The 6,232-nt window shown below is 40.4% G+C and overlaps 1 pseudogene; it reads right to left on the bottom strand.

Moving 5' to 3' along the window:
• LOC102855877 lies at nucleotides 1-1,321 on the bottom strand (annotated as a pseudogene).
• Nucleotides 1,322-6,232: the final 4,911 nt, after the last annotated feature.

Here is a 6,232-nt window from a genome sequence, read left to right as displayed (position 1 = left end):
TTACTTGGGGGTGACCCTGAACACACGGATGTAGATACCCGAGTTGTTGCGGATGCAAATCAGCGGCTCGCGTGTGTAGGTCTATGGTTCCAGTTCATCCACCAGTTCCACAGTGGAGGTACTGGCGGCCACCTGCAAGGACCCGAAGCTGCCCGCCTGCCACTGCAGCGCAATGTTTATGACGCGGTTGATGGCCAGGCCCAAGCCCTGAATGTAAATCTCAGTGCAGGCGTTCTGACCCCACGCCCCTCCATCGAGCAGCTTCTGGGAGCGGGCAAGCTGGGCTTTGAAATCAATCTTCATGTTGACATAGATGTCATTGGGCCTTCGGGGCAGGCGGTGGGGATGCCGCTTCCGAAGGGTGTACTCCATGGAGTCCAGCTCCGCCTCTACACCTCCTCTGGGTTCTCGGATTTTCTGCCATGCTGAGCGCCCTCGCCCGCCCGCGGTAAGCGCTCGGCAGCTCGGCAGCTCCGCGGACTCCCGGCCTGCAGCTGGGCCTGGGGCTGGCCAGCCGCCGACCTGTTGTTTTTTTAAAAAAATAATTATTTAGTTGTTATTTTAACAAAAAGTTTCAGAATAGTTGTCATTTTTACACATTTCTCCCTCTTACCCTTCACCAGTTCACTTTCTTTTTAAAAAGAAACATTCATTGTTGTATGGTTTTGTTTTCCGAGAAACACTGAACTTCTAGGTGGTAATGTTTATTTTATTAATCAGTGTGTTATTTAGCTGAAAGCTGATTTCCCAGAGTTGCTTTAGTTGAAAGTTTAGAAATTATCTGTGATTATTCCTCCTGTCAATTTCATCTAGTCTCTATTGGTCCAATACTTCTGGTTTACAATGCTGGAGAAGAGTATTGAATATACCATGGACTGCTAGGATGACACACAGGTTTGTCCTGGAGAGGGTGAAATCAGGCTGCACTTGGAGGCAATCATTCTAAAGCTTCATCTAACATATTTGAACATGTTGCAAGGAGGGACCAGTCCTTGGAGAGTGATGTCATGCTTGGGAGGGTAGAAAGAGCAGGAAAGGAAGAACCTCGATAATATGGATTGATTCAGTAACTGGGGTAACGTAGTAGGTAAGTCAGAGACAATAAAGTTGGCAACGGATAGAACAGGGATTAGGGCTATTGTACATAGGGTTGCTTTGAGTCACAAGCAGCTCAATGGCACATAACAATAACAATAACAATTATTCATATTTTGTTCCACAATCTTCTTCCATTCTTTTCTGATCTTTGCCTGGTCAGAACAGTGACAAGTGGTAGAAAGGCACCATATAAATCTTCTGGATTCAGGATAAAGGAGGCCATAGTTGTTCCTGGAAACCAATTCCTTTTTTGAGTCTTTGGTTTCTTTTCTTCTCTGTTGTTGCAAACAAGTAGTTCTATCTTAGATGGCTTAGAGCTGTAACATTCAAGTTAGCCAGGAGTCTGCAAGGAGTTTGAAGTGTGTGCTTTTTATTATGTGTGTGTTTTTGTTGTTGGTGGTGGTAGTTTGTTTTGTTGGTTTTTTCCCCTTTTCATTCTTCTTCCATAGGAAAATGGAAGAAATGTGAAGGGAAATTAAAGTGAGTGGAACAGAAAAAGAGAGACAAGGAAAGTGGGGAATAGAGAGTTAGTGCTTCTGAAATGGAGTTATTTTTACACCACATAATGAACCATTGTCCTGAAGTTGATGCTGACTCATTCATACACTAGTAACCCCATATTGTTGTTGTTGTTAGATACTATCAAGGACTCCCAGTGACCCTGTGGACAACAGATCTTGCCTTTGAACATTGTTGTATCCTGCTCCATCACCACCATGCTCAAGCCTATTGTTTTATTCACTGTGTGAATCCATCTTGTTGAGGATCTTCCTCTATTTCACTGTCTTTCCAGCACGATATCTTTTTCCATAAACTTACCCCTCCTGACAACATAATTACCATGTATGAGACCCAAAGCACATCATCATAGCCTCTAAGGAGAATGCTGGTTGCATTTCCTCTAAGACAGTCATGTTTGTTCTTTTGGCAGTTCATGGAATATTCAGAACTCTTCAACGCCACAATTCAAAGGCATGAAGTCAACAACAATCTTAGTAAAACAGTCTCATTAACATAACAGTGCTCCATATTTTTTTTGCCATACACCAAAAAGATAACCCAATAGAATGTGAAAATACATCATTAATATAACATGTGAGTAACATTTTATTGAATATTATTAGGAAAATGATTGGAACAGTCCATCGATAGGAAACTGCTAGAAATTCTACATAGAATCAGAAAAGACCATGGAAAGGGGCACATCATTACTCATGTCAGGTGAATCATAACTAAAAGTAAAGAAAGCAGAAAAATGCCTATTTGTGCTTTCTTAATTAAACATAAATATTTATTTGACTGTGTGGGTCATGATAAATTATGACTAACGTTGAGAAGAGTGAGAATCCTAGAATTGTGCTCCTGTAAAACCTCTATCTAGAGTAAGAAGCTGTTTTCCAAACAGAACAAGTGAACACTGCTTGGTTTAAAATCCGGAAAGGCAAACATCAGAGTTGTTTTCTTCCCACCAATCTGTATGCTGTGAAAATAATTTCAGAAGTTGGATTTTATAAAGAGGAATGTGAAAATAGGATTGGAGGAATACTCATTAACAACCTGCTTTATGCAGATGACACAGCCTTGCTTGCAGAAAGCAAGGAAGATTTAAAGCACATACTCCAGAAAATCATATACTACAGCCTGCTGTATGGATTACACTCCAATAATAGGAAAACAAAAATCCTGAGCTCTGTACCTATAGGCAGCATCATGATAAAAGCAAAAATGATTGCAGTAGCCACCAATTTAATTTTACCTCGATCCACACTCAACACGTATGGTAGCAGCAGTCAAATAAAAGCTGTGTTGCATTTGCAAAATCTGTTGTCAGGGACTTCTCCAGAGTGTTAAAGAATAAAGATACCAGTTTAAAACTAAGATGTCTTAGTGAGGGTTTCGCTTGTTTATTCATAATCCCAGAGTAACTGGCAGTCTCCATTGCTTTTTTTATTTCAGTACTGAGACACTGTGTTATCAAATAAATGGACTGAGGAAATATGGTACATTCACACAGTGGAATACTATGCAGCACACAGGAAAAATGATTTTGTAAATTACAACATAACTCAGGAGGAATTGGAGAGCATTATACTGAGTGAACTAAGTCGCACAAGGACAAATATTGTATAAAACCATTATTATATAATGAGTATAAGGATTCAGTGGGGGGGTGATGCAAAGGGATGAGGATGTGGAGGGGAATGGGGAGGTTATTCATAGAGTTGTACAATGTGATGGGGGGTGTGAAGGACCTTGGAAGAGTCTGTTTGCAAAATCCATGTGTTCCTAAGTTGTCAGTAAACAAGTATAATAAAAAATAAAAGTTCCAAACCCTAGATCTCCCTATTAATGTAGTCCTATTTGGGAGTAGGGTGTTCACTACTATGCTAATAAGACCCTGTGTGGGGAGGATGCATTTTAAACCAGTGACTTTTGAGATATAAGAGAGCCATTTAGTCTCTGCAGTAAGAGTGACATTATTTGTAGAGGACTGAAGCAGCATAGACTAGAAACCCAGGAACTCGAAAGACAGCCTGACAGAGAAATGCACACAGAGATAATCCTTAGGAACCCACAAAGAGAAAGTCTTTCCCTAGAGCTGGTATCCTACTTACAGACTTCCAGCCTCCTAAAAGGACAGAAAATTAATTTCTGTTTGTGAAAGGCAAGTACATGTGGTGTGTCTGTTAAAGTGGCACTCAATAATTAAGACAAACAACTCTGGGGTCTGGCCTCTGCCCACCACTCCCACAGCCCCACCTAACCACCCACCCACAAAAAGTCACTGCTATTCAGTTAATTCTGACTCAAAGCACCCCTGTGGGATAGAGTAGGGCCTTCTTTGGGTATAAAATTTTAACATGGGCACACTGCCTTGTCTTTCAAACCACCAAATTTTAGTTAGCAGCTGAATTCTTGATCTGCTATGTATGCTACCAGAGCCCCAAGCAGCACAATTTAAAAAGTTCTTACTTAAAAAAGCTTTTGGCTGCCCCTCTGGGGCTATTTCCAGGCTGGGAAGATGAGCAGAATGGCCGGATTCTGCAAAGGCATGTTTTCTGGTTTGGGGTTAAGACTAGGGTGTGGCTGTTGTTCACAATAGAGTATGAGCTGATTGGATTTGGCCTATTTAAAAAAGCTATTGTAGATCTCTGGAATCAAACAGGCTTGTAAGCAGTAGTGGTATCTACTTCCAAAAAGAGCTTGCCTCCAGAAACTATATGAACTTGGAGAAAAGGTGAATATTTTGCATTCAAGACTTTTGTTCATAGGGTCCCTATGGGTCGTCAATGACTCTATGGCATGTAACAACAAAATCACCTTGCAATGAAGGCTAGAATTTTCTGAAGACCTCAAAGTGGCCTACATCGATGAATTGACACTATACTGCTTGCATTTGCTTGCTCCCTGTGGGACAAATAAGCAAATTTGGCTACTTGTCTATAATTTTTAAAACAGCCTAAGCAATTACTCTTTTGAATTTTCATTTGAACAAGTTCGTTTTCCGCACAACCACTACTGCACCTTTAGTTTTGTGGCACTGATTATAATACTGATTATAAAAGGACACTTTTCCCTATTCTTCCCTGTGATTCTCATCTCCATGGAGCCATAGATCCTTCTAGGCTGCCGTTTCCTGGCTTCTGAGCTTTATTCCTGAGCGTATGATATCCTTGTATGTTTGATTGTACTAAGGAGTGAGTATCTCCCTAGTGTTATTGTTCCCCTTATAGGCCTGCTGTTTGGATAAACATTGAACCACATGTGTAAGTTTAGTTCCAAGATGCAGTTGTGACTAAGAGCTGTACACTTGGGGGTTCCACTAATCTTTGTTTTCCAAGAGTTTTTCATGTCAGGTCCTAGGAAATCTCAAGGGAACTGTGGCAGCCTCTGTGTAGGGGGTTGCTCTGCCAACCCAAAGACTTGCAGTTGGAATTCACCAGCTGCTCTGTGCGGTAAAGGGGGCAGTGCCTCCTTAGCCATCTCTAGCCTCTGAAAACCCAGCTATTAGTCGATTCCATCTTGAGGACAATAATGACCCAGCTTCAGTTTTCTGTGAGGTGTGCTTCCTCCCTTGGTTAGTAGGTTGACTATTCAATCTATACTTCACTATTTAAAGGAGATTGACTTGAGACATGATGTTTAGAGGGGCTGGATTTTGGAAGAGGATAAAATGCTCACGAAACGGAAATCTGGTAAAGTGGGGGGACACCAACAAGGAGAGAGATTGACCAAATGGCCAGAACAATGGGCTTTAACAAAGCTGGGATGCTAATCACATCACAGGACAATTCAGGGTTCACAGCCATTTTTTTAGGGTTGCTGTGAGATATAGGTTACTTCTTGACATTTAGCATCAACAACCATAGTAAAATAGCCTATTTAACATAATATGATTATTCAAAGAGATGCATGTTTTTTCCCATTCCTAGAAAGATGATCTGATAGAATGTGGAAATACATCCTTAATGTAGCATGTGAATAAAATTTTGTTGAAGATTATTAGAAAAATGGTTGAAACAGTGCATCGACAGTGTTCTGCCAGAAATTCTAGGTAGACTCAGACAAGAGAAAGTGGGATAGGATTGCTCGTATCAGGTGAATCTTAACTGAAAGCAGAGAATATCAGAAAAATGTTTGTTTGGGCTTTTTAAAAAATACTGATAATTATTTTTTATTATTTCTTTCCTGCTTGTCATCCTGAAGCTTATTTTTTAAAAAAGAAAAACACCTTAATATATTATATTTTCAATATGGAACCAAATGTTTCATTTTAACATCTCTGTATAAACAACAATAGCCATTGTCCTTGTGTCGATTACTACTTGTGGACCTTATGGGACCAAGTAAAGTCCCATAACATTTACAAGGCTGTACATTTTATGGAAGCAGATTGTCTCATCTTTCTCATGCGTAAATATCAACATTTACAAAAAATCATTTGGAGATAAACATTTCTCTTATTGGTGTGCTCATTTGGGGAAACATGAAAGAATTGCTATTGCATTGAATTGGCAGATATTTATCCCTTTTGTTGTGGCCCTCACAGTCCTCTGGACAGTTATGGGGAAAGGAAATAGGAATACGACATATCACTGACGTTTAAGAATTGGATCATGCTGCAGCTGCCACC

The sequence above is a fragment of the Elephantulus edwardii genome, unplaced genomic scaffold, assembly GCF_000299155.1.
Source record: "Elephantulus edwardii isolate Elephantulus edwardi_28Jun2011 unplaced genomic scaffold, EleEdw1.0 scaffold00040, whole genome shotgun sequence".
Lineage (NCBI taxonomy): Eukaryota > Metazoa > Chordata > Mammalia > Macroscelidea > Macroscelididae > Elephantulus > Elephantulus edwardii.
The sequence above is the reverse complement of the archived record's forward strand: the minus strand, read 5'-3'. Positions and strand labels throughout refer to the sequence as shown.